The 13050-nt window shown below is 44.7% G+C and overlaps 1 long non-coding RNA gene across 1 annotated transcript in view; it reads left to right on the top strand.

Annotated features, from left to right (window-relative positions):
• Window positions 1–12745, top strand: part of LOC140735481 (uncharacterized) — a 34320-nt gene extending 21575 nt beyond the window's left edge. The window contains exon 3 of the long non-coding RNA XR_012100755.1: window positions 12554–12745. This is a non-coding gene — a long non-coding RNA (uncharacterized lncRNA). The remainder of the gene's footprint in view (window positions 1–12553) is intronic.
• Window positions 12746–13050: the final 305 nt, after the last annotated feature.

Raw genomic sequence — 13050 nt, 5'->3', positions numbered from 1 at the left:
TAGAATGTTACAGAGGGGATATAGGACATTAAAACTACTATGTCTTATTGAATGCATTTCATCACATAAATCAACCAAGTCTTTAGCTCAATCATCTAGGTGTTTCTGTCAAGGCTGCCATTATAGATCAATACCAATTGCCCTTGAAAAGCTGGAGGTACCTTCTTCCACTGTTGCAGCTTTTCTGGTAAAGATGCTAAGGGATCTTGGGGCCCACATCCATAGATTCCTCAAAGTTGCCACACAAGTTGAGAGGGTGATTAGGAAGGCCTTCTTTAGTTAGGGTATTGAGTTCAAGAACCGTGAGGTAATATCGCAGCTTTATGAAACTTTGGTTAGACCACACTTGGAGTATTTTGTTCATTTCTGGTTGCCTCTTCAGAGGAAGGACGTAGAAGCTTTAGAGAAGGTGCAGAGGAGATTTATCAGGATGCTTCCTGGATTACTGAGCATGTCTAATGAGGAAAGGTTAAGCGAGTTTGGACTTTTCTTTTCCCAGTGCAAGAGGATGAGAGGTAACTGATAGAAGTGTATAAGACGATAGGAGACATTGATAGAATGGACAGCTAGCACCTTTTTCCCAGGGTGGAAATGACCAATAGTGGGGGGCATAATTTTAAGATGATTGGAGGAAGTATAGGGGGAGGGAATGCCAGAGGTAAGCTTTTTACAGTGGTGGGTGCATGGAATGTGCTGCCAGGGGTGCTGGTAGAAACAGATACATTAGTGACATTTGGTAAGATTCTCTCAGATAGGCATATGGATGAAAGATAATCGAAGAGCTATGTGGGAGGGAAGCATGATCTTGGAGTTGATTTTGGAGTAGGCACCACATGGTGGGCCAAATGTCCTGTACTGTGCTGTAATATTCTGTGTTAATGTACTATGCCTCTCCATTGCTCTTCTCCTTTATGATGCACGTTAGAGTCATCTGCCCTGCCCTGATATTGGTTCATTATCATGTTCTGATGCACCATGTTTTTCAGATTTACCTTAGTTTTGCAATGTTTTATATATATAGAAAATGCAACAGCTATTTTTACCATAAATGTAAAGAAGATACTTTATAATTAAAGCATTTTCAACCTGTGTCACAGCAAGATGGCAGTGGAGAACCTCTTCACTCCACAATTCCTGGCTACACTTTTCAAAGATGGATGAGAGCATTGACTGAAAGTGCCATCAGACACCAAGGTCTAGCATCATAATTACTGAGAGTTTTAATGTTTTCATTCTTAATCATCTGAAGAATTTACTTCTTATTTTTAAGCATAACAAAGAGGACAGAATGAATTATAAGAACCTTCAAGGTTATTCATCAGCAGTTCTGTTTTGCTGATGTTGCGAAGGAGGATTACACATTATGCTGGAGTTGAACAGCAAACGAATACTCAGGCATTACCAGTGCGACTGTCACATTAGAAAATGCTATTAATAGCCTTTGATGGGGTTTAAGATGAGCCTGTTTATAGCCTTTTCAAAAAACTTTATGAAATCACTGCGACTGATTTTAAGAGTGATGCCTTTTCATGAAGGAGATGACAATGACGAATGTGGGTCTGTAGCTGGAGGACATTCAGAAATTGGTGATACTATTTAAAACAAGAAACCAGTGGAGGAAGGTTAGGAGGTGAGATTTCAGTTCCAAAGTACCATATCTGCTCTGCAGAGCAGATTGGGAGGCAGATTTTGGAAAGGTGCAAAAATAACAGGGTTGTTATCATAGGTGACCTTAACTTCCCTAATATTGATTGTCACTTGATTAGTTCCAAGGGTTTAGATGGGGCAGAGTTTGTTAAGTGTGTCCAGGATGGATTCCTGTCACAGTATGTTGACAGGCCGACTAGGGGGAATGCCATACTAGATCTAGTATTAGGTAACGAGCCAGGTCAGGTCACAGATCTGTTAGTGGGTGAGCATCTGGGGGACAATGATCACCGCTCCCTGACCTTTAGCGTTATCATGGAAAAGGATAGAACCAGAGAGGACAGGAAAATTTTTAATTGGGGAAGGGCAAATTATGAGGCTATAAGGCTAGAACTTGCGGGTGTGAATTGGGATGATGTTTTTGCAGGGAAATGTACTATGGACATGTGGTCGATGTTTAGGGATATCTTGCAGGATGTTAGGGATAAATTTGTCCCGGTGAGGAAGATAAAGAATGGTAGGGTGAAGGAACTATGGGTGACAAGTGAAGTGGAAAATCTAGTCAGGTGGAAGAAGGCAGCATACACGAGGTTTAGGAAGCAAGGATCAGATGGGTCTATTGAGGAATATAGGGTAGCAAGAAAGGAGCTTAAGAAGGGGCTGAGAAGAGCAAGAAGGGGGCATAAGAAGGCCTTGGCAAGAAGGGTAAAGGAAAACCCCAAGGCATTCTTCAATTATGTGAAGAACAAAAGGATGACAGGAGTGAAGGTAGGACCGATTAGAGATAAAAGTGGGAAGATGTGCCTGGAGGCTGTGGAAGTGAGCGAGGTCCCTAGTGAATACTTCTCTTTGGTATTCACCACTGAGAGGGAACTTGATGACGGTGAGGACAATATGAGTGAGGTTGATGTTCTGGATCATGTTAATATTAAGGGAGAGGAGGTGTTGGAGTTGTTAAAATACATTAGGACGGATAAGTCCCTGGGGCCTGACGGAATATTCCCCAGGCTGCTCCACGAGGCAAGGGAAGAGATTGCTGAACCTCTGGCTAGGATCTTTGTGTCCTCATTGTCCACGGGAATGGTACCGGAGGATTGGAGGGAAGCGAATGTTGTCCCCTTGTTCAAAAAAGGTAGTAGGGATAGTCCAGGTAATTATAGACCAGTGAGCCTTACGTCTGTGGTGGGAAAGCTGTTGGTAAAGATTTTTAGAGATAGGATCTATGGGCATTTAGAGAATCATGGTCTGATCAGGGACAGTCAGCATGGCTTTGTGAAGGGCAGATTGTGTCTAACAAGCCTGATAGAGTTCTTTGAGGAGGTGACCAGGCATATAGATGAGGGTAGTGCAGTGGATGTGATCTACATGGATTTTAGTAAGGCATTTGACAAGGTTCCACATGGTAGGCTTATTCAGAAAGTCAAAAGGCATAGGATCCAGGGAAGTTTGGCCAGGTGGATTCAGAATTGGCTTGCCTGCAGAAGGCAGAGGGTCGTGGTGGAGGGAGTACATTCAGATTGGAGGGTTGTGACCAGTGGTGTCCCACAAGGATCTGTTCTGGGACCTCTACCTTTTGTGATTTTTATTAACGACCTGGATGTGGGGGTAGAAGGGTGGGTTGGCAAGTTTGCAGACGACACAAAGGTTGGTGGTGTTGTAGATAGTGTAGAGGATTGTCGAAGATTGCAGAGAGACATTGATAGGATGCAAAAGTGGGCTGAGAAGTGGCAGATGGAGTTCAACCCAGAGAAGTGTGAGGTGGTACACTTTGGAAGGACAAACTCCAAGGCAGAGTACAAAGTAAATGGCAGGATACTTGGTAGTGTGGAGGAGCAGAGGGATCTGGGGGTACATGTCCACAGATCCCTGAAAGTTGCCTCACAGGTAGATAAGGTAGTTAAGAAAGCTTATGGGGTGTTAGCTTTGATAAGTTGAGGGATAGAGTTTAAGAGTCGCGATGTAATGATGCAGCTGTATAAAACTCTAGTTAGGCCACACTTAGAGTACTGTGTCCAGTTCTGGTCGCCTCACTATAGGAAGGATGTGGAAGCATTGGAAAGGGTACAGAGGAGATTTACCAGGATGCTGCCTGGTTTAGAGAGTATGGATTAAGATCAGAGATTAAGGGAGCTAGGGCTTTACTCTTTGGAGAGAAGGAGGATGAGAGGAGACATGATAGAGGTGTACAAAATATTAAGAGGAATAGATAGAGTGGACAGCCAGCGCCTCTTCCCCAGGGCACCACTGCTCAGTACAAGAGGACATGGCTTTAAGGTAAGGGGAGGGAATTTCAAAGGGGATATTAGAGGAAGGTTTTTCACTCAGAGTGGTTGGTGTGTGGAATGCACTGCCTGAGTCAGTGGTGGAGGCAGATACACTAGTGAAGTTTAAGAGACTACTAGACAGGTATATGGAGGAATTTAAGGTGGGGGGTTATATGGGAGGCAGGGTTTGAAGGTTGGCACAATGTTGTGGGCCGAAGGGCCTGTAATGCGCTGTACTATTCTATGTTCTATATTTATCTTTGTATCTGGGATCACCTCCGAAGGTTAATCGGATCATTTGAGCTGCTGCAGGAAGGAGAGGAGGTAAAAGCTCTTAGCAGAGAATCTCGAATGTTCCCATTGCCATCTTATTTTCCTATAGATTACATACACATCATCTACTCTTGATTCACTTGCCACTTACCTACATCGGCTTTTATTCAGTAGCCAACTAACTTTAGGTATGTGGATGAGAACTGGAGTAGTCTGGGAAAGCCCACGTGGTCAAATTGAGAGTATGAACCCAAACTGTTGGAATGATTTACCAGCAGCATGTTGCCCCATAACATGTTTGGATCTGTCCTGGGACTAGCACTTAAGTGCCTTTACAAAGAAGGTATGTCAGTGCCTCTACTTAAAAGTTTGTGCAGATTTGGCATGTCATCTAAAGCCTTGACATACTTCTATAGATGCTCAGTGGAGTGTATCCTAACTTGTTGCATCACAGCCTGGTATGGAAACTTCAACGTCCAAGAAAGGAAAAGCTGACAAAAAGCAGTGGATACAGCCCACTGTGGGGCAGTCTTTATGCGTAGCTTTTCATTGATCTGATTGTATTTCTTTATTCTACCATAAATACCTGCTAGAAAATAAATCTCGAGGTGACATATATGTGCTTTGATAACAAATTTATTTTGGAACATTGAACTTTGGAAAGTAGAAACGTTACTTTCTGCTGAAAATGCTGAAGATGTTCTGTAGGTCAGTTGTGGAGAGCGCCCTCTTCTTTGTGGTGGCGTGTTGGGGAGGAAGCATTAAGAAGAGGGACGCCTCACGTCTTGGTGAGCTGGTAAGGAAGGCGGGCTCTGTCGTGGGCAAAGTACTGGAGAGTTTAACATCGGTAGCTGAGCGAAGGGCGCTGAGTAGGCTACGGTCAATTATGGAAAACTCTGAACATCCTCTACATAGCACCATCCAGAGACAGAGAAGCAGTTTCAGCGACAGGTTACTATCGATGCAATGCTCCTCAGACAGGATGAAGAGGTCAATACTCCCCAATGCCATTAGGCTTTACAATTCTACCGCCAGGACTTAAGAACTTTTTAAAAGCTATTATTAATGCTTTTTGAGATAGTGATTTAGATGCATATCATATTTTTTTTTTTACTGAGTTAAGTATTGTATGTAATCAGTTTTGCTACAACAAGTGTATGGGACATTGGAAAAAAGTTGAATTTCCCCATGGGGATGAATAAAGTATCTATCTATCTATCTATCTATCTATCTATCTATCTACCTTAATAGCAGGCGGGGCCAACATCTGCCCTGGTAAGTTGTGGATGAGCTGTACATTCAGGGAGTGAGGCTGTGCTTTTGGATGATCTCATCATTGGAACACGGCCCCTCAGCTGATAACAGTTGAGTCAGAGCCATGTTGCAATATTGGAGAGTCCCCACTGTAGCTAGCTGTTGCTTTCTGCCAAGAGTGAAGAAGATGAATTCCCTCTCCTGCATTAGAGACTGTCTGTGAGCTCCGTGTGACATGTAACAGATAGTTCAATAATTGCATTTAATATCAGAATACAATATATGTATACAGTATACAAGCAGAAATTCTTGTTCTTCACAGACATCCACAAAAACAGAAGCACTCCAAAGAACGAGCGGCAGTAAAAACATTAGAACCCCAAAGCCCCCTAAACCAACCTAAATTGATCCAGAAGCATAAAAACTTGACACTCACCTGGACTTTAACACAAAGTCTCTGCTCTTCATTGTGCTTCCAGTTGAAGTTGTCACATGCAGCATGTCCACCTTCTGCTTTTCCTTGGAGAAGCAGTATTTCAGGAAGCATTGTGCTTTACCAGTGTAGGAATGTTCCTCAGTGTCCTTTCAGGATGGAGCCTCTTCCCACTTCCCCTCTCGCTTTGGCCACACTGTGCACTCATGCTTCCCATTACACCGGAACTGTGGTCAGTGCACTCCTCCACGGGACTAACAGTGTTATGTCAAAATCTGAAGTTCACGTCACAACCTTCTGCAAAAATTAGCCTGTGCAAATTTCCTTTCATGAGAGTGAAACCATTCTCCAATTGTCAAATCTGCAATTAATTGGTGATAATTTAAATCATGCAGTCAACATCCCTTACGCTTCCTTGCAGCAAAACTCTGATTCTCTCCATGGGCTGGACGCATAGCATCAATTAAGAGGTCCTATTTAGCAGTACTGATATTGAACTAGTTTTGTGTGCTCAGTGATATCAAAATCGACTGACTCTGCAATACTTCTAATAAGCGGGAATGTTTCATACTCTAATGCCCTTCCCAACACAACAGATGTTATGAACTGTGCACAAGAATAGCAAATCTGTACATCCATAGTGTACAAATGGAAGGACTTAAGGAGCTGGATTTTACACTCCATGAATTGTATATGGATAGATACTTTATGCTTATATGAGCTCAGGTTTGTTCATCTTATTGGGACAGGTCCAAATATGACTGAAGTTCTGTGAACTGACACATAACAATCAATGAAATGTTTTCACAAGATGATTTTATTGGAAAATGTCTGCCTTACACAGAAAGCAATTAGTAACTTTGCCTCAGAAAACATTTAGCATTTCCAAGAAGAGCGCCACATAATTTTTGGTTGCACAGAGTAATTGATTACCAAGCATTTAATTGTTTGTTCTTCACATATTGAAAACATTCCATGTATTTGTATTCTTGTTCTGTCTTGTTCAGGTCCATCAGGAGTTTCTTATTGAACTAACTGCACACTAGTCTCTTCCATTTTCCAGGTATTGCAAATTAAAAAAAACATTTTCACAAGAAAGATGATCTAATCACCTATATGTATCCTGCACCACAGAAACACCCTTGTGGCCCAACTCATCAAAAGTGGTTTATATACTTCAGCTGAGTCTGTTCCTGTAGCGCTTTCCTCAATTTGGGCTTTCAACATATTTTCTGTTCTTTTTTTCTTTCATAACATTCACTTAATTTCATTTCAGTGGTGAGAGTGCTGGGGCGGTGGCTAAGGAACGACACAAGTAATCCAAAAATATGGATTAAGAATTCAAAGATATAATTTCAAGTTCACTGTCATAGCTGGTACTTAAAATGCTGCCTGGGAGAGTGGGATCAGCAGCAATGTTCTTGTAGCAAGCTAGCAGAGAACTGAAGGGCTGAATGATCTCCTGTGCTGTCACAACCAAAGAAATGCCTTCTTATCTCCCCAAAGGAATTATCAGCAATTCTCTTGTACTTATGGAGTCTGAACACACAGGCATCTCCCAGTCTCCATCCACCCAGCTAACAGGAATCTCCTGCAACTCATTTCCAAAACATCACCTGCAGACTGCTTAGACCCAGTTCTCATCCACGGCCCTTGTTCACTCATTGAACCAGGCAGCCTCAACCAGTTGCTCAGAGCCTTCAGTTACATTTATGCGTTGTTGTGTTAACTATCTGTTCTCTCTTGTTTTCTGGCCTTTTGTGGCTTCTTACTTTGCCCTTTATTAGTAAAATATCGTTTAATGCTAAATCGTCTCTATTGCTCTGCTTTTGGGTCAAGTCCCCTCTACGTTTCCTGACAGGATGGGTGAGCAAATGATTGACCCCGCAGAGTATGCTCATCTAAAGGAAGTTGTCCACTGACAGGAACGCATGATCCTGAACCAGCAGGAAACTATTGGTCACCTGCTCAACACTCTCAACCGACTCTCTGTCTTGATACAGCAAATCTGTGCCAGTCAACCATTTCCCTCAGAGCCCTGGATTCCAGCCCCCAACCCAATGCCAAAACTTTCTGTCCCAGTGCTTTGAACACTTTGAGCTCCAGCCATCTCTGTATTCTATTAAATGGACTGAGCCTAAATTGCCTTCATCATCTCTCTGCTGATTGGGCAAGCGCTGACCCACCTGCTGCTAATGGGACAATAAAGCCACCATCTGTAACACATATGAGGAATTGACTGTTAAGGAACTACCTGGCAAGTAGCAGGGTGAGAGCAGATTGGATGCTTGGCCTGTGTCAAGGCTCGTGCTCAGTGCTGGATACACCGTGGAATTCAGGACCCTTGCGGCAGAGTGTGGCTGGATCGCAGAAGAGCTGCTGGCCCATTACCATTGCAATCTCTCGGAGTACTGGAAAGACATGCTGTCTACCCGTGAAATGCTCACTGACCTCAAAAGCACTCCAAATTTTTAAGCGTTTTAAGGAATGACCCACCAGACCACCAGCCAGATCTCCAGTTCTGTTCCCAGAATTATTTCAGGTTGCAGGACCCTCCTCACCAACACCTCTGCAACCCATGCAGGTACATAGAGTTCCCTTAACACCCTCCCATCCCCACCAAGAGCACGAGCACTGGCGCAGAAACAACTTGTGTGCTTACTGTGGAGCCGCCGATCATCCATGCATCCTGGAAAAAGGCAGCACCAGATAGAGATGAGGGATCTTCCAATTGGTAAGCTGCCCCTGGCCTCTCGTTCCAGCAGCATTTCCGACTCACTCTCTCAGTCCTCCTCCACACTCCAATGGCTCTATTTCTGGACTGGATTCTGCTTATGCATCTTGGACTCCCTACTGGGCCTACCTCTCACCTCGTCTGCATCATGGCCATTGCTGGACAACCCTTGGGGTCCGGGGTGGGTGCACCTGAGCATTTGGGAGCACCGTGAGTCCATCCAATTGCTCTGGATTGACTCATCCAACCTTCCTCTCATCCTGGCTCACCCCTGACTCTCCACTCATGACCCCCTATTTGCCTGGTTGACTGCCACCTGCCTGCAACTTCCACTGACTTCATCTTGTAAGTTCAAGGCACCTTCAGTGAAAGGGAAGCCTGAGTTTGTCTGTCCTCCCTCTCCCCTCCTGAGACCCAAGCAATGAATGACCTCATTGCCAAAGCGCTGCAGCGTGGCTTCCTTCAACCATCTCAGTCCCCAGCTAGTGCAGGATTTTTCTTTGTCGAAAAGAAATTTGGGGTCTTCATTCCAGCATTGACTACCATGGACTCAACAAAGTCTTCATTAAGAATTGCTATCCTCTCCTCTTGATGGATAATGCACTTGAAACATTCTGCGGGGCCCAAATCTTAACCAAACCAGATCTTCAGAGTGTGTACAACCTGATCTAGGGAGATGAGTGGAAGACAGTATTCATGATACTCACTGGTCACTATGAATTCTAGGCGATGCCTATCGGACTTACAAATAGTCCAGCCATTTTCCAAGCCTTCACCATTGACATTCTCCAAAATGCTGTGCTCATCCACCTCTGTGACATCCTCGTCTTGGACATCAAATCAGTTGCACTACAAGTTAGAGAAATTTCAGTTCTACACACCAGTCATTTCTTTCCTGGGTTACATCCCTTCAACACAAGGTATAACCATCGACCGAGAGAAAGTGTGTGATGCCATTGAATGGCCTTGAATGTGTTCCCTCAAGCATCTACAGCGCTTCTCTAGCTTTTGCCAACATTTTGTTAGGAACTACAGCCAAATTACCACTCCTCTCACTTCCCTCACCAAGTCACCTACCTTATGGATACCCTGGTCTGCTACCACAGACCTCATCTTTGAGGAGCTTCACCACCCCTCTTATTTATCACCATTCCAACCCATACCTTTAGTGGTAGAAATGGGCACATCTAACGAGGGTGCCAGGGTCATCCTCTCCCAGTGAGGACCCAACGGGAGATGTACACTTGTACCTGCTTCTTACACAAGTTCAACTCTACCTAGCACTATTATGGAGTAGGAGAAAGGAAACTACTCACCATTAAATGGGCCTTGGAGGAATGGAGATACTGATTGATGGGAAACACCAATCCCTTCCTGATCTGGACTAACCAACAAATTCTCATATCCATACATCAGACCCACCACCAACTCATCTCATGACAGGCTGTCTGGGCCCTCTTCTTCAACTAGTTTGACTTCACCATCTCCTAATAACCTTCTCCAAGAACATCAAGTTCAACTCAGTTGCATTGGAGATTGACCCATAGCTCATCATTCCATCCTCCCAGATCTTCACCCCAGTCATCTGGGAGCTTAAGAACTAGATCCACCAGGCCCCGTGGCCAAGATTGCTCTGGATGACAACCTTGACAATTGCCTATATGTGCCAGTGGCAGCGCACTCTGAGACTCTCCACTGGGCCCACTTCTCACCCGTCTCCAACCATCCAGGTACATGACAGAGTCTGGATTTTCTGCAATGTCAGTTCTGGTGGCCTATCATGATAACAGATGTATATCAGTTTATTGCTGCCTTCCCCTAACGTGCCCGGTCCACTTCCTCCAACCAGTATCACTCTGGTCTCCTGTGGTCCCTACCAGTCCCTTGCCACCCATATCCTACATCACCATAGATTTCATTATTGTCTGCCACCTTCAAATGGGGCCACAGTGATCATGACAGTGGAGGACTGGTTCTCCAAGGTGGCCCTCTTCATTGCCCTCCCAAACTTTCATCAGCCACTGAGATGGCAGACCTAGTTCCCTCAGGAAGTTGTGTTGGACCTAGGCCCACAGTTCTCCCACTTCTGGGTAGATTTCTGTTTCCCCCCTCCGCACCACAGTAAGTCTGAACTCTGGCTATAATCTGCAGATAAATGGAGAACCAGAAAGAGCCAATCAGCAAGTGGAAAAGTTGCTGTGATGTTTCACCACTTCTAACCCTCCCACATGGAAGAGGTATCTGCTCAGGGCCGAGCTGTCCACCAATCTACATATCTCCCCTGCCACAGGTACGTCACCCTTTGAAGTACTTTATGGCTGCCAACCCCCGTTGTTCCCTACAGAGGAGCCAATGGTGGAGGTTCCAGCTGGTTCACCACTGCTGGCGTGCTTGGAAGAGGGCTGTGCGCCTACTGCCAGCAGGCCAATGGCAGTGCCCAGCCAGACTTCTCCAGCCTGGGGCATGTCTGGCTGTCCACTCGAGATCTGACTCCCGTGCTTCGACTCCCACAAGCTCTCGTCCCATTTCATCGGTACCCATCGCATCAATCCAGTCACTTACTGTCTCCAGCAGTCACAGACTCTCAGGATCACACCTACTTTCCACTTGTCCTATCTCAAGGCCCTTGCCCATGGACCACTCAATTCACCTGATTGTACACCTTCAGACCCTAGCATAGTGGAAGGTGTTCCAGTGTACACGGTTCACTGGTTGATCGATTCACATTGTTATGAATGCGGTGTGCAGTGTCTGCTTAACTGGGAAGGGCACAGCGTGGAGGTGTGGTCACATCTTGGATCCATTGCTCATTGAGGAGTTCCAGCAGACCCATCCTGATCACTCTAAGCTGTTGGGTGCCTGCCATGGGGGTGTCCTGTCAAGTCTGCAAAGGCAGGTGCCTCCCATTCTCCACCCAGCTAACAGGAATCACCTGCCACTCATTTCCAACTCATCACCTGCAGCCTATTCAAACCCAGCTCTGATCCACAGTCCTGGTTCACCCATTGAACCAGCAAGCTTGAAGCAGTTGTTTCTAGCCTTCAGTTACTGTATCTTGTTTTGTGGCCCCGTGTGGGTTGTTAGTTTGTGGTTTATTCGTAAAATATCATTTACTGCTGAATTGTTACCATTGCATTGCTTTTGGTTCAAGCCTGCTGTACGTTTTCAATCATTCACACGCAGTTTTACCCCCGTTGTACCATACACTATATTATTATGAATGTTAAAAAGGTATTTGAACAGATATTTGGATAGGAAATATTTGGAAGAATATTGGACAAATGAAACTAGCTCAGATGGGAATCTTGGTTTGCATGGATTAGTTGGGCCAAATGGCCTATTTCTTTGCTGTATAGCTCTATGAATCTATACGTACCTGAAAAGACAAAACTTTTAACAGAATAAATACAAGTGTGGATTTCCCCACTGAAAATTATTATAATTGCATTTTATAATTCAGTCTTCTTTACACTGGCATTAATGAAATGCTAGTTTTATTACATTTGTATGCAAATTGAAATTTCTTGGACTTACTTTAAATAATAGCACATATTTCTTCTTACAGAAACACCTGCATGATGCTAAGCTAGGGCACATCAACAGTGACGTTACCTGGGGTCGTCAGGTGTTTCGGGTCTCTCAACATCATACACCCTCACCCAGGCGACCCAACCAGGGTTGATCAGATCCCAGCCTGTGCCCTAGCAGCAACCCACAGATCTGCCCTCTTTATCCAGTCATCTTGACGCTTTCTCTGCTGCATCTGTGATGTTAGAAATGGCTCTCCTTCTTCACTCTCCCATGATTCCAAGTGCAGTGTATACTTTGCAGAGCGACTGGCCTGCAAAGCCACGACACCCGACCTCCACGGGCCAACACTTTGCTCTCCAGCCTCTTCTTTGGCAGTTGTTCTTCAGATCCTCATACCTGGCTGTTTTCCTCTCATAGGTCTCCTCCATGTGTTCTTCCCACGGCACGGTAAGCTCAAGGATGAAAACGTGCTTCGATGAGTCGGACCACAACACGACGTCCAGCCGCAATGTAGTCTCCGTGATGTGGGGAGGAAACTGCAGCTCTTTCCCCAGGTCTGCTTTTAGCTTCCAGTCCTGCGCAGTGAAGAGCAACCCGGTTGCTTTCTGGTGTTCTTTCCCCCTCTCTGACAAAGCAGACGGTATTCTTGACCGGACTTGTTTTCCGGCAGATGTTAAGAGTGCTGCAGATTGTCTCAGCAATTGTCCGGAGGACCAGAAGAAAGAAGAAGAAGAAGGGTCAAGCCTCCTGTACATTTTCAATCATTCACATGCAGTTTTACCCCCATTGTACCATATACTATATTATTATGAATAAATAATAGGAGATTAAATCACTAGATTATCTATGTTATCAGTCTCAGGCCCAGAGATTCCAGACATAAGCAACCTGTGTATGTTAGCACAACATTTTTT

Source organism: Hemitrygon akajei, chromosome 11, assembly GCF_048418815.1.
Source record: "Hemitrygon akajei chromosome 11, sHemAka1.3, whole genome shotgun sequence".
Taxonomy (NCBI): domain Eukaryota; kingdom Metazoa; phylum Chordata; class Chondrichthyes; order Myliobatiformes; family Dasyatidae; genus Hemitrygon; species Hemitrygon akajei.
This window is presented reverse-complemented; position numbering and strand designations above follow the sequence as displayed.